Below are 14262 nucleotides of genomic sequence, written 5' to 3'. Positions count from 1 at the left end.
GGTCCCCTGAGGTCTCCACGGCGGCGGGGTATGACTGTAAGGTGACACTGAGGTGACCAGGAGGGGGGGGAGGAAAAAAAAAAGAGTGCAGGGTGAGAGAGGGAGCAGAGCATGCAGAGAAAGAGAGAGAGAAAAAGCTGTCCTCAAGGACAACTTCTATTTTGGCCTGGTGGTAAACTCGGCTTGGCTGTCTGACAGGAGTCCGACACAGTGGCGGTGGGTGTGTGGAGAGGGGGGTGTGTGGGAGAGAGAAACTGCCTTATTTAGAAGAGGGTAGCACCCTCCTCCAAACAGAAAGGAGAGAGAGGTAGCGGTGCTGGTGTGTGGACAGGCGGTCCCGTCCTTGACAAACAGCAGCAGAATGTGGAGAGCTCTCCATCCGCCCCCACATGAAGCCCAGCCACACTCAGTCTGACCTGCCAGAACACAAATCCATACTTCATCATCACAACTGCTGCCTCTCAAGACCCTGCTCGCCTGTTGGAGGGATTGTTAAGTCTATACTTTATGTAGACTACAATAGGCCACGCAGTATACCAACGATGGCTGCTGTTGCAACATCTCAAGAATATTAACCCAAGTCATGGGCGCCGGAAGCATGGGGGGCGCGGTCCCACTTTGTTTTTAAGGTCACAAATCACTGTAAATGCCACTATATTGCAGCACTGTAAAAAAGACGTTTCAATCATTCCCCGTCCACCCAGTGCATGTCCAGACTGGAGAGTGTTCACAAGTGTTTTTACTCTACAGATACGCTCTCATGTTAATCTGGTCAGCAGCTGTCTGCACGGCTCCGTCTCAGCTGAGTCTCACGTAACCACAACCTGAACTGAAGCCTTTATTTACGCTTCAAGTCTATTTTTTTGACACTATGTGCGTAAACGTGAGGTTGATAAAAAAAGCACTGAATAATATATTTATCCACAATTTGCAAAATCGGCGCAGCAGAGTGAGCTGTGGATCTTTATCCAATCATAATCAACCATCGTGTCGCCTAATTCAAATGAAATCACAGTGAGATGACATCCAGCCCGCTGCAGTCTCATAATGAACCGAAAATATCTTTACACTTCTCAACTGGTGGGCCGGCCCTCGCCGGGCACATCATTCGGTGCGCCGCGACCGAGGTCTGCTTGAAAAGGCCCGACCGTGAATTTTACAGCAACCCCTCGCCTGGACCTCGCCGCTGCCCGGAGCCGTGGAGTTCTCGCCGCGCAGTGCGCCCTCTCTCCCTGTGGGGAGGGACGGGATTCCCAGCACAACTGTCCACCGAGGCGGACTGTCCTCAGTGCGATGGGTCTCGTTTACCATGCTTATGCTGTGGGACTTTTTGCCATCAGCATTCATAACCATACAATCTTTACGATTACGTTGTTTACTAGAGCACCAAGTTCTTCATAGATGTAGCCTCCTAATTGTGCTCTCAAAGTGCTCCAGATTGATGCATTTAACTTTAATATGTTAAAAATGTTCTTTTGGGGGAGCATCACACCACAGTCTCTCAAAATCCTGTGTTAAACCCTGTATTATGTCATCCAACGCTGCCCTCCCCCACCTTTCAACACTCATTCCGGCGCCGCTGACCCAAGTCCATCGGACATCATGAGGTCTGTGGGCACTTGCAGCTTTTTACGATTTGCTTGTTAAACTGTTTTTTTGTCTGAAATGGCTCCGATAGTAATCTTTACAGGCCGGCAGATAGGCACTTATGCAAGGTCACGGTTAAGATACAAGATGCTGTAAAAGCACAAGCAAATAAAGAGCAAAGAGCACGCGGACTGGGGCAACGGTCAACGTAGTCGTTCAGTGAACAACTAACAGACAAATCCAACGAATAAATCACTTCTTAATGATGACCAAATCTTCTGAGCTTCACATAAGGAGTTAGAATACTATAATGATGACTGACACTTGCAAATTAAGGCTGAATAAAACTACATTTAAATATTGAGAACAAGGGTTTGTTCCTGGCCTCATATATATATATATATATATATATATATAGTAGTTTGGCATGTGAGAGATATGAGTATGATGCAGTTGAAAGCATCAGCTCTGATTGGAGAGAAACATGGTGCACCTTTGCAAAGGTAGTTCTCAAGCTGTGGGCGGTATATTCTAATATATTCTAATGAGGATGCATGTGACATAGGAAGGGGAGCCAGATCTGAATGTCTGGTTGAATCACATGTTTTCTGATCTAGATGTTTTATTTCACAGTTTGTGGGTTGGTAGCTGAAAAAGTGAGTTTTTCATGATATGTCTCCTTTAACTACATATTATTTAAATAATAGACAACAACCTAAAAATATTAATGCACTGGCAGCTCTAACGCAGCTGCAGAGACTCACTGTGTCATCACGCATCAAAATCTCTTTCATCAGCTCAGCCTGCCGTCATTCAAAAGTGAAATTAATGACTCAAGTTTTGGTCTAAATAGACGCTGCTGCCAGATGACTGGAGGTGTTGTCACTATCTATGACTGTCAAGGCACATTTACATTGTCTTTGTTTTGAAATCCCTCGCTGCTCGCACATTGCATCGAAACATGTTCTCTGCTTGTGCAGCCCCCAAACAGCAGCTTCACAGCGTGCAGTAGCATGTGAGCTCCAAAGTAGAGCACCACAGTGCTTTCCTTTCATGTGCCGAGCTCCGGGATGGTATTTATATCTCTGCAGCTTGTCGGGTGACAGCAGGTTAGTGACGGGGAAAAAACTTTGAGCGCTTCGTGCAATCGAGCCATCGAAAAGCCCTCCGACTGACTAATGAGGGCTCTGAACCTTTGGAGCCAAAAGGTGTTGCGTTTTATGCCTTTTAAACGCAACACCTGCAGCATGCATGGGCCAGAGGGGGGGGGGGGGGGGGGATGCAGGTATGTGTACGATGTGTGTGTGTGTGTGTAGGCGGACAGAAAGAGAGGTGGCGAACTTTACTGGAAGCCTGATAAGTCAAGTGAAAAATATTACACCGCATGAGAAAGAGATGTGTGTCTGATTCTCTCTCCAGGAATAGTGTGAGCACAGCCAGGAGCCGAGCAGTGTGTGTGTGCGTGAGTGTGTGTCTACAGATGCCAGATCAGAGGTGGAACACAGCTTAATTCCCCCAGCAGCAGCAGGCTGTGCTCGGCCGTACGTAACCTGTTTGGTGGGGTTAGCTAGCATGGCGCCGTTTGGACATCCTGGAGGACGACCCCGCCTGAACCACAGAGATTACACACCGACACACACACACACACACACACACACAGACACAGCGGTAATGATGCACACAGAGATTGGTTCTACTGTATGATCCAGGTCAACGGAAAAACAACAGGCGGTGAGGTGCACAAGAGCTAGAAACACTCATGTTGCCGCGCGCTTCACTCTCCGCTGAGCTATGTCTTGTAATTACTTTAGCGCGCTGAATACATCCCTTTGTCCCGCTGACTTTCAATGGAATAAAGAGCATATTAATGCCAAAGACCGCCCCGGGCAGGAAGAAACGCTATAGCTGCTGGGACAAACACGGCCTCCCGACGTCATTCAGCTTCACTCAACCTTTGCTTTCACTTCTACACTCTGCACTTTTCACGGTGGAGACGCAGCTGACCTAGAATTACAATAACTGTGAGCCGTCCATCCTTTACATTTACTCTAAGATGGTTCTGCTGCTGCTTGAGGCTCTCGACAACTTGTCGTCAGCTTCAGGAGGCTCCAGGAAACCAGTTAGAAGCTTAAATGTGCATCCTGAGAGTTTCAAAAGTTGAACTGCTGTTTCCTACTTCACTACAAAGTCCAGTGTCTGCGCACTGACGGTTTCAGGTTTCCACATCACACTTCGGCAAATTGCATATCGTCACAAAACCCTGCTCACACGTACGCGTCACATATTAAACTGAGATTTAACACAGAGAAACGTCCTTCCTTCAGCAGGTCAATATGAAAACAGCCTTCTAGTGTCAGACTCTGATCTTCTATATGTAAAACAGCAAAAGCACTGTGGAGTTTTGCATTTGTTTTACTTCCATCCTCTCTGCCCCATTTCCAACAAACTTAAAGTTTGTAAACTAAAGTCAGTGATCCACAGATTTCATTTGGTAAAGAAATAAAGACATTTACTTTGGCTATGCAAAAACTGTCTTTGTCGCTTCATTGCTGTCTTTCACGGGTGTTCACACGCTGCAGGAGATCAGATGTCTGCATCCATCTGCTTACAACAAGCCTGGTTTGTGGTCATTTCCTGCAGATTTACATTCTCACCTCTTACAAAATGCAATATGTTTGACTTGGAAAAAGACAAGAGGGCTCTGTTTGGATTTTAAACAGCCCTGTTACCAAAGTAAGGGGAAGAAACTCTCAGGTCTCTCAACGTGGTGACAGCTGACCCGGCGGCTCATAGCTACCGGTGCTAATAGCTCTAATAGTGAAAACAACAGTAACGGTGCTGACAGAGCTAAAGGCCCTGAAACACCACTTTTTGCGGTGTGTCCCGCACTGTCGGCTGTAGTCTGCCCGTGTCTGAGGCTTTTTGGACTATTCAGCATGTTGAATCAGCGCCGGCGCTCGTCAGTAAGAGAAATCATTCTGATTGGCTGTTCAGCTTAAACAAATCAGTGCACGAGAAGAGAAACTGAAGTGAGGAAAGCAAGCCAATGAGTAAAGTCAAAAGGACACACACAGAAGACTCTTCTCATTTTTCATCTTCATCTCATCTGATCGTTCCAACACATGGATATTTTCACAGTGACATGAAGATCTGGAGTGAAGCTAAGTGGTGAGTGAAAGTGGCGTTAACATGGTTGGCAGACGACGCTTTGTTTCATGTACGTATCATAACAACAGCTTGTATATCCGCCGTCCTCAGTCTAGAATGACGACTATACCGCCACCTGCTGGTGTGGAGAGTTATTTCCTCTCACGCAGGCGCCGAACGTACGAGCTAACTGGCTGTCGACTGTAGTCTTTGCGGTGTGTTCAAATGCAACTTGTCGGACCAGACAAAGGCGTCGTGAGGCGACGCAACAGTCGACCTTCATCGCCGCTAGTTCCTTGATGACGGCTTAGTGTGTCTGGGCCTTTATGGTGTTAACCTGAGGGGGAACCTGGAGGATGGGTGCTACGCTTCCGTGTCGGTCGGCCGTATGAGAGCAGTGCAGAGCGGCGGCCGTGAGCTAGCATGCTCACATGCTCTAACATGCACTAAAAAGGCAGGTGCAGCCGGCCCAGCTATGTCAACAAAGCACAGAGAAGCTCTGATTACAACACACACAGAGGGAGAGAGACTTCATTCTCTGCTCAGGTAGACATCACTCCTCTTGATGCTTAATGCAGAGAGCCTTTAACATCCTTGATCTGATTGCAGCCTTTACTGTAAGTGTACTGTGATTACAAGAAGCCTGATTGTTGGGTCACAGTTAACATCTGATTTCCTAGAAGTAAACTGAGTCTTTTAGAGGGAAAACCTACAAAAAACAGGATGCCGTGGAAGAGGACGGGGCCGTTGATCTCCGCGTACCCAGATCACCTCTGGCGATGTTAACCGGCAGCCTCTCCGCGTGCCAGCAAAGCCATTTGTTTCGGCCTTGCAACTTGAGTCGCAGGCGGTGAAAAGAGGGAGCAGCATAATGAAAGTGCTGTGTGAGAGGAAGCGAGGACCAAAGAATGGAGTGGATTGGAAGGTAATGCTGCTTATGACAGTTAGTTAATGAGATAAGAGGTATTGCTTTTTTTCCCACATGACATCTTATTATCATTAGATGCGTTGACAATGATACATAAGGTATCTGCTGATTCGCTGTGCTCGAAAAGACACGGTGAGACACTATAATCACTGGGACTTAGACATCAAAATTTCCCCCTGCACACATGTCCGAAATACAGAAACCCATTTGAGATGTATGATCAAAGTTTTGCAAAAGAGCTTCAGTACTCCAGCCCTGACCATGCAGGGCCAGGAGCTGCATTTGTTATCTGCTGTCACACGGCAGCTATAACTGCCTTAAAGGAATAGTTCGACACTGGGAAGTACAGTTGTTTGCTTTCTTGCCGAGAGCGATACGAGAGGATTGATTCCATTCATATCAGTACAGTGAACACAAAAAACGACAACTCACCGTTTCATGGGAGGGGGGAGTTTACCGGGCTATTTCTTGGCCGAGACTCCAGGAAGTTACTGGTCCCGGCCGAGAAATAGTCATATAAGTCACATAACCCTCCGTCTGAGGAATGTGCCAGTAGGTGTAGAGTCAGTTACCTTTGGATAGAGCCAAGCTAGCAGTGCCCCCCCTCCTTGTTTACAGTCTTTTTGGAAAGCTAACCAGCTTCATATTCACTGTGCAGACATGAATATGCATGTTTCCTTAAATGTTGAATTATGCCATTGATTTGATCTCATGGTTCTTTCCTCATTTAACCAGTTTTAACTCTGCATCTCTTGTTTTTGTCTCCTTTATGCACAATGTTCCTTCTCAATATGTTTTTGCAACACAGATGTATTTACATGTCACGCCAATGAAGCAAATTGAAGGTGAAATTGAGAGAATGTGAGAGAGAGAGAGAGGGGTAGGGGAGGAGGGGAGGAGGGAATCACAGGAGAGTGCTCTTAATCAAATCTGACAAAAGAAGTGAGCTTCAGCTGTGGGGCTCAGGTGGATCTCTGGAGTCCACACTCTCTCAGACACATGACTGGATATTAACATCCCTCCAGCCCACTCCTCTCTCTTGCTGTTCTCTCTATTTTTCAGTCCTTCTACATCCATCCATCCACCCATCCTCCGTCTTTACATTTCACTCCATTTATCTCCCTGTTCCCCGATCGGCTACACCTCCACTCTGCTGCACACACATACATATTCAGGTATGGCAAACTGTGTTCAGTCTCAAGCTGTGGCGTCTAAAAGCCCCAACGATCCCTTAGAAACATTTTCTATTTCTTCTCCATGTCCTCCTCCTCCTCTTTCTGCAACCCCACACACATCAGCTCACTGGCCTGTCTCTCAGCATCAGCATCACTGAGAAGTGAAAAGGCCAGCATCCCCACGAGATGTGGTCTTTGTTGATGTTGTTGTTTTGAAGCGTGGGGATCCGGGATGTTGGTCGGGGCATCGTCGACCATTTGAAGCCACAGTCAGTGAGATAAGCACAGAGAACCGAAGCAGTGAGTGGTGCAGTGTACACAGTATACACTTCCTGTTTCCCCCACAGCTCTAATTATTTCCTTCTCTGCTCTCTTTCCTGCCTGGCAGGTCCAATCTTCTGTCCAAACACGTGAAAACAAAATGCTGTTTCATCAAAAAAAAAAAAAAGCTGCTTCTGGGTTCAACTGGACCAAATCAAGAGAAGTGTGTCTTCTACGCAAACAGGCTGATCTCCCCTCGGAGCAATCCTCAAATAATTACCTCCACCTGACGTGCATCTTTAAAATTCATCCAGAGGGAACACACTGAGCATGCTCACCAGCGGTGCCCTGTTTCACACACACTCACAGCTGGGAGCTGCCAGGTACAGCTACAGTCTGCTAACTGTCTAATGGAGTTATTGCTCAAGGGCGACATTACTAAAGTACTCAAAGGGAGAAGAAAGAGGTTCATGTTTACACTCCGCAGACACAATCTCACCTGCTTCTCTGTGACCTCCAGGCTCCCCCCTCATTCATTAGTGCTAAATTTGCACTTAACTGCCTATCAGAGATCAGCTTACTCAAGCTCCTCATACACTCAAACCCACCCGGGACCTCGGATCAATACCTGACCCCCAAGCAGCGACCGGGGAGGCCCGGCCCGCTCTCGTGGGAAATTAGAAATGGATTGGGCAGCAGCAGGCGGTGGCGTTGGGTTTTGGTTCGACTAGATGGGAGATGAAGATGATCTTTGTCAGCGAAGGCTTGCATGCAGAAGACGAGCGCCCGGGGGGGCGGGGTGATTCACATGTGGTGGCGTGACGTGTAGCGAGGCTTTCCTGTGAGCGGGAAGATGTAGCAAGCGACAAGGCTGATCGCCGCCATCAGTTCAGGTGTTTGGAGGGAGGGGGGGGGGGTGTGTGTGAAAATGAAAAATATGGCTGCATTAGTGGACACTGAAAGTGTCTTATAATACCATGGACAACAATCAAACCCCAAATCCTGGACGGGTTAGTGCAACATCAATCCACGGAGCCAATGAGAACTCTCAATGACTCATTATGACCCCCATTAAAGACCCCCCAACATACATACGGGACAGACCCAAACTGAAAGTTGTGTATTTATTTTGCATGTTTTTTGTATGTATCGTGGTCGTTTTGTCTCTCTTTGTGGTCGTTTTGTCTCTCTTTGTGGTCGTTTTGCATCTCATTGTAGTAGTTTTGCATGTTTTTGCAGTTGTTCTGTGGTGGTTATTGCGTCTCTTTGTGGTCATTTAACGTCTCCTTGTAGTCGTTTTGCATCTCTGTAGTCGTTTTGCGACTCCTTGTAGTCGTTTTGCGTCTCTGTAGTCGTTTTACGTATCCTTGTAGTCGTTTTGCGACTCCTTGTAGTCGTTTTGCGTCTCTGTAGTCGTTTTACGTATCCTTGTAGTCGTTTTGCGACTCTTTGTAGTCATTTTGCGTCTCTGTAGTCATTTACGTCTCCTTGTAGTCGTTTTGCGTCTCTTTGTAGTTTTTGCCTCTTTTTGGTCGTTTTGGGTCTCGTAGTAGTTTCGCATCTCTTTCTCGTCGCCTTATCTCTCCATGTGGTCTTATCATGTCTCTCTGTTGTCGCTTTGCGTCCACGGTAATAATTTGATGTCTCTTGTCAGAATCATTCTGCCGTCTGACCCCCTTCGGGCCGCTGGGCCTGTGCCCAGTAGGTCCATCCAGTATAATCCATGCGTGGTCCTTGTATATACTATTTCTGTTATTAGAATTAAATCACACACCCAGGACCCCCGATAACATCCCAGAATGATCATAAAAACAGAATCATGAGATGGCATAATCTTCAGCCCGTTTCCACCCATCTAATAGATAATTGCATGAGAAGCAGCATCATCATCATCATCAACCTCACACACACACACACACACACACACACTGCAGTCTTGAACTGTACGCGTAATGGCAGAGGGGTCTTCACGTCACGAGCCTCCCCTCCACCCCCCCCACCCAACCTCCATATCCTGGAATAAAAAACACAGAGAGAGAGAGAGGAGCATCTCGTCTTACCCATCTGTGCCTGTGTCGGATGTCTTTCAGAGGTTCATGGTGGATGGGAGTCCTGCTGGTCGGAGTCTAGTCTGCTGGATCTGCTGCAGATGCTGCTATGCCATCGCATCGGTGATGCTGAAGTCTCTCTCTCTCTCTCTGGTTACTCTCCAGTCATCTCGCACTGTTTATTCTCCTTCTCCGGTTTTTATCCACCGACTCGGTTCCTGTCGGTCGTATATAGTGATGGTCACAGCCTCCTCCTCTCTCTCTCTCGTCTCCTCTCTTCGGTGTTTACTCTCGCAGAGGTTTGTCCAGATAGGATGATTAAAAACAGAAAAACACGGCGCTGCTTTTTGGTGCGCAAAAAGAGGAGGATGATCCAAACGGCGCAGAAGAGGATGGAGATGGAGAGATGAGGAGGGACGCGGTTGGGGGGGTGGTGGTGGTGAGGGGGGTGATTTCTGCCGCTTTCTGTCGTCCTATTCGCCGTTTTCTGTCGTGTTTACGAGCCGCTGTCGCCTCCTCCCTCCGTCTCTCTCTCTCTCTCTCTCTCTCTCTCTCTCCGTGATGCGTCTCCCTCCCACCGTCTCTCTTCCGCGCGCCGCGCCGCGCCGCGTCGCTCTGCAGCCGGCGGAGTGACGCCTTTTACGCTCCTAAGAAAATATCTGCTCCGTTACTTCTTCATCATCTTCTCTCGCTTTCGATCAGACATGCATGGAGGAGGAGGAGGAGGAGGAGGAGGAGGAAGAGGAGGAGGAGGTGTGTGCATGTGTGTGTGTGCGGGGGGGCAAAGTGAAAGAGAAGGAGGAGATGGAAGGAGGAGGAGGAAGAGGAGGAGGAGGAGGAGGAGCCCCGAGAGGAGAGAACTCCTCCTCCTCCTCCTCGGTATGCTGCTGCTGCTAATCAGCAAGCATGCACTGTAAAAAAAAAAAACATTTTTTTTTTCAAGAAATTTTACATTTTGTGTCTGTATTTGAAAATGACAGAAAAAAAATGTAAAAATGACATGTTTCATTTGTGATTTATATGTAAATGGTCTTAGATTTACAGAATTTTTTTGTAATCACAATCGTAATCATCTGTATTTAAGCTTTTCTTGATCAATTTTAAAGATAATTATTCAGTTTTTTAGATGTTTATGCATCTATTTTAACAATTTATGTTAGAAGGAAAGGAAAATGAAAGAAAAGGATTTCATGAAATTCTAAAAATATTTCTTGTAAAAATACAGTTTATTTGTGTTAATTAATGGACAGTATTTTTCCGTTTTTTAACACATTTTCTGGCGCCCCAGCTGTCAGAAAATGTCTGTTATTTTACACTTTTTTTTTACAGTGTGGAGGGGAGATAGAGAGGAGGAAATATGGGGGAGAGGTGGGGGGTGGTAGTGAACTTGAGCCGAGGCTCCAGCAGAGAAGCTGCTATTAATATTATTATTAATATTATTATTATTATGGGGCTCCTGTTCCTCCTCTCCTGTGATACCAACTACCAGAAATGTATCCAACCACATACAAGTTCTGCAAAACTTAAAAAAACAACATGACTCAAAAGTGTCTGACCACACCAGAGCCCCCCTGAGGTTGTAATGCACATTACATAACATATATATATATATATATATATATATATATATTAAAAAAAAAAAAAAAATGTTGCATGGCTAAAATATGAAGAGACACGTGCTGTTTGGAGACTAGCTGGTCTAAGAATGTGAACTTTGACCTGAAGGTGTCACCAGAGGAGGAAGGAGATGTTGGGACTTAAAGGGGACAGATCAGGCTCATCTTCAGGTTCATGCCGGTGTTTTGGGTTTCTACTAGAGTAGGGGTCAGCAACCTGTACTATCAAAAGAACCATTTTAGGTAAAAAAAAAAGAAGAAAAAATCTGTCTGGAGCCGCAAAACATTTGAGCATTGTGATGAAGGTAACAGTTTATAGTCTAAGTATATAGAATATAAGTCTAATGCAGTGAGGGCCAAAGTGCAAATGTACGATGGAGTATTAGGACCACATTGAGGAAAAAAACATCTGAGATTTCCAGAATAAAGTCATAATATTATGAGGTAAAAGTCAAAATATTACAAAAATAAAGTCATAACTTTATGAGAATAAAAGTCATAATATAACTAGAATAAATTTGTACATTTACAAGAAAAAAAGTCGTAATATTACGAGAATAAAGTCATAACTGTACGAGAAAAAAGTTGTAATATGAGAATTAAGTCCTTACTTCACGAGAATAAAAGAAAATAGCACGTTAAATTAATACTTTAGAATATTATGACTTTATTCTTGAAATCTCAGATTAATTTTTTTCCCTCAATATGGCCCTAATACTCCGTCGTACTGTCGTACCATAGACCTAGTACCACAATGATGAATAAAAATGAAAATGTAAACAAAAAACAGTTATTCATTTCTACTAATTTTTTAAACAAATCCACAGGGAGCCACTGGAGAGGAGCTAAAGAGCCCAAAATACTGTGCGTGCAATAGAGCACTATTTCCTGGATAAGGCTTCATCACGATGTTAAGAAACCTGAACATACTACACGTCACTAAAAAAAACTGGGATACAACTGTATCCAAACCATCCTGTGCATGCCGCGTGTGCAGGGCCTTCTGGTGAAGTCCGCCAGTCATGTGAGAAATACAATTGTTTTCTTGCGCTCATCTTGCATTACAGATGATTAAAGAGAGAAGCCAAATGCAACCAAGCAGTAAATACAGAGTCCAGGCCGAAACCAAACTGGGTTTATCCTCGATTGTTGGGTCGATCCAGAAATGACAGACTCGCTGGATGCGGAGAGCCAAAGACAATGTCAGACTATGAAGGGATTTGCATAACCTGGTTGTTATATCCTGAATATAAGACTCAATACTGAGGTGCTACATTACTGTAGCAATAATATTTACAGTCAGGGTTAGTTCTGCTGAACAAGGAGCGGTTACCAGATGGCTATACAAACAGGACCCAGGCAGAACCAACATTACAGAGTACACAACAACCCCTGAAAGCAAAACCACATCACCTGCGTGTTCCCGTAACACCGTCATCTTACTACCAGGATTCAACAAGACCTAGAAATAATATTTGAAAGCAGACAGATGCTGGATGTGTGCTCATCATCAATGTCCAAATACCAAATTTCATGAAAATATGTCGATAATTAGAGGCATTTCAATCAAAGCCCCCCCAAAAAATCTCAAAAGACAGGCGGGTGTAGTGACTCACTGCAACCCCTAGAGCTGTATTAGCTTACCTTATTGGTTTAATCAAATATAACATTCAGTGAGAACATATTTTTGTAGGCAGAAACAGCTGACATGACTGTTTCAACAACTCTACTGTTCTTTAAGCGGTGGAAGTACTCAAATATCTAAGTATGATTACTACAGTAAAAGTCCTGCATGAAGAAAAGCATCAGCAGAACAAAATGTAAAGTAAACTCATGAGACAGTTTCCTTTCAGTTGTAGTCACTGATGCATTACTCTGAATTCAGTATTCATTGTTCGAGTCATTACACTGGCATGGCCCTCAGGGACATTACTAAGACAGTTGTGACAATAACTACAGATCAAGCACAGATGAACACATTACGTGAGAATGAACTGCATTATTTACTGTAAATGGAATTTCTTTTGTCTTTGGAAGCCGAAATGTTCCCGTTTCTCCCGTTGGTTAGTTTAACATCAACAACACATACTTTAGCCTCAGGTGATCTGAATAAGTACAAGCACTGTAGCATACAGACTACACCCTTAAATATTTGCTTGAGCACTTAATGTCTTATTTTAAGGTTGGCAGCAGCAGGGCATCTGAATGCCTGTGGTACTTTAAGTATCAACTAAGGCGAGGCATCACACCGTTCAGTACTGAAAGATCGCTTTGACTGTCTTGTCAAGTCATTTCAAATGGAAAGCTATCAGACACCCTCCAAATAAAAACAGGAGTACGACAAGGCTGTCTTCTGTCTCCCCTGCTCTTTCTTGTTGCCATCGATTGGACTATGAAAAAGTCAGTGGATGGCCAAAGGACGGGGTTACAGTGGACTCCCTTCACACAATTGGAAGACCTCGATTTTGCAGATGACTTGGCACTGATCTCAGGAACACACACACAAATGCAACAGAAGACAAACAAATTACATGAACATAGCAAACAGCTAGGCCTCATGATCAACGTTGGAAAGACCAAGGTCATGAGGATCAACACTAAATCCCACCAAGGAATAAATATCAAGGAGCAACCCCTAGAAAATGTGGCAGAGTTTGTCTACCTGGGAAGCAACATCAGCACAGACGGAGGAGCAGATAAGGATGTGGAGCTACGCATCAGCAAAGCAAGACATGCCTTCAGAACACTCCGACCTGTATGGCTCTCTTCCCAGCTCTCCAAAAACACAAAAATCCGAATTTTCAACTCAAATGTAAAATCTGTCTTTCTCTATGGCTGTGAAACCTGGAAAACCACAAACACAATCACCAACAAACTGCAAGTGTTCATCAACAACTGCCTCCGATACATACTGAGGATATGGTGGCCCAGAAAAATTACAAATACAGACCTGTGGAAACAAACAAACCAGGAGCGAATCAACAAAGAAATCAAAAGGAGAAAGTGGAGATGGATCGGGCATACACTCAGAAAACAAGAAACAAACATAACAAGACAATCTCTGGACTACAACCCACAAGGAAAGAGGAAGCCAGGGAGACCAAAAAACAACTGGAGACGGTCTGTGCTTGACGAGTTAAACAAGATCGGGACCTCCTGGCAAGAAGCAAAGACCACTGCACAGAAGAGAGTGAGGTGGAGATCCATGGTGGACGCCCTATGCTCCCAAGGGGGCCAAGAGGACTAAGAAGAAGAAGAAGAAGATCTGAATAAGTACAAGCACGGTAACATACAGACTACACCCTTAAATATTTGCTTGAGCACTTAATGTCTTATTTTAAGGTTGGCAGCAGCAGGGCATCTGAATGCCTGTGGTACTTTAAGTGTCAACTAAGACGAGGCATCACACCGTTCAGTACTGAAAGATCGCTTTGACTGTCTTGTCAAATTCGTAATCTAAAGGCTGGCCCGACACTAAAAGATGTTTAAAATCTTAACAG

The 14262-nt window shown here is 45.1% G+C and overlaps 1 protein-coding gene across 4 annotated transcripts in view; it reads right to left on the bottom strand.

Annotated features, from left to right (window-relative positions):
* The window catches only part of mgat3b (beta-1,4-mannosyl-glycoprotein 4-beta-N-acetylglucosaminyltransferase b), a 79956-nt gene that overhangs the window by 59838 nt on the left and 5856 nt on the right, over positions 1-14262 (bottom strand). Inside the window, exon 2 of one of the 4 annotated variants that reach the window (XM_037763658.1) lies at positions 9159-9793. The exons of 2 other annotated variants lie outside the window; for them this stretch is intronic. The gene's annotated coding sequence lies outside the window, so the exon portion shown is untranslated. Of the gene's footprint in view, positions 1-9158; positions 9946-14262 lie in introns of those variants that run through there. One more of the 4 variants, XM_037763657.1, reaches the window with a different exon arrangement.

This window comes from Sebastes umbrosus, chromosome 3 (genome assembly GCF_015220745.1).
Source record: "Sebastes umbrosus isolate fSebUmb1 chromosome 3, fSebUmb1.pri, whole genome shotgun sequence".
Lineage (NCBI taxonomy): Eukaryota > Metazoa > Chordata > Actinopteri > Perciformes > Sebastidae > Sebastes > Sebastes umbrosus.
The sequence above is the reverse complement of the archived record's forward strand: the minus strand, read 5'-3'. Positions and strand labels throughout refer to the sequence as shown.